Here is a 1,757-nt window from a genome sequence, read left to right on the forward strand (position 1 = left end):
CCCGCGGATCCTTGTCCCACCAGCTCTGGGCCCCCTGCCTCCAGTCTTGCCCTCTCCAGCATTTATACCACCAGGTATGGCATTCAAGGCCCTTGTCAGGGTACCTCTAATTTATCTTTGCACCTTCAACTCCCAATATTTCCCCCTCCAACCACATTAAACCTAGAATGTATCCCAGACCTGTCCTATTTAGTCCCAGAGTGCCCCCCCTCTCTGTACCCCTCCTTGCCTGCGGGGACATCGTACATCCTTAAAGCCCATGTGGTAGGCTACAGATGGCCACACCTGCCAGTCGTCCCACAGATGGCCCTGATCACTGGCCAGGCCTAGGGACCCTACCCTATATATTGGGAACAGTCTCAGATTTAAAAATTAAAACCTGGCAAGGCTACTCTAACACGGAAAAAACAGGATGATGCAGCGATGACATGCATGGACTCTGGCTTGCACATTTTGTGGTCAGCCCTGATTCTGACACTTATAACTGTGTGACAAAGCCAATTACTTAACTTCTCTCTACTTCAGTTTTTCCACCCATAAGATGGGAAAAATGGTACTACTGCCTCAGAAGGATCATGTTATGTACTACTTTTTATAATCAGGGCAAAAAATGTAGCTGCCCATAAAACAGCAAGATGCCTTTCACCTGTATGAAAAGTATGGTCACTGGTGCATGCAGCATCCTGGATTGCAAGAGGGATGTCTGACTGCCAGTTTAGGCCCAACATCCCCTGAGGGGTCCCGGATTGCAAGAGGACGCAGGCCGAGCTGAGGGGGACCCACCGCCCCCCCCCCCCGCACGAATTTCATGCACCAGGCCTCTAGTAATAAAATGAAGGACAAGCATTAATGAATGAACACAGCCCTCTCTGATGTGGACTCTCATTCTGGATAACAGAGAATGACTAGCCCCGAATTCCCTGTGCCCTAGCTGCCATTTCTCAAGTGCTTGTAATAGACAAGAAAACAAGAATGCTGAGACCAGGAGAGGAAACCTCCATGTCATCCGGAAAGTCTGAGTTCTGCACTTGGACAACTTCTTCCCACTTGATAGGCAGGTGGATTACCCCCAACTCTGTAGACAAAAAGATTATGATTCAGGAACCTTACAGCTCAAAAGGATCACAACGGCGCAGTTATAGGCGTGTTGCATCATTGTTGGTCCTGGTCACCCATCTCTGAAGCTGGGCTGCTGGCCTGCTAGCCTTACCTCTTGGTGTCACCTGGCTTCCCCTGCCTGGCCCTGCTGCGCTCACCCGGTCCAGCTCATCGAGCTGTTATGCCCTGTGACCGCCAGGGGGCGCGCCTCTCACACAGTTTCCAAGCGAAGGCCAGGGGCGGGTTCCCTGGTTGGTGTAAATCTGAGCTCAGGGAGCCTGTGTGCCCTCCTCCCTTTCCCGCCCAGCGGCCAGTGTAACTGACCAGGGCCTCATGAGCAAGGAAAATGATGGGCTTGTCTCACTCAAACGCAAGTGCAAAATCCTACGAAATGCCAGCAGACGGAAGATAGAATGTGGCAATATGTAAAAAAGAACAATGCGTCAGCATCTTGATGAGTTCATCCCAGAAATTCCAGGTGGGTTTAGCATTAGAAAAGCAACCAGAATATATGAAAATCTGTCAGTGTGGCACATCACATCAAGAGAAATTTGAGTATCTCAGATGTGGAAAAAAAATTTTTTTAATAAAATTCAATACCCATTTATGATTTTTAAAAAAATCTTAGTAAATGGTGAAAAAAAAAACATTTGAAAGGA

Source organism: Myotis lucifugus, unplaced genomic scaffold, assembly GCF_000147115.1.
Source record: "Myotis lucifugus unplaced genomic scaffold, Myoluc2.0 scaffold_86, whole genome shotgun sequence".
In the NCBI taxonomy this organism is placed as follows: Eukaryota; Metazoa; Chordata; class Mammalia; order Chiroptera; family Vespertilionidae; genus Myotis; species Myotis lucifugus.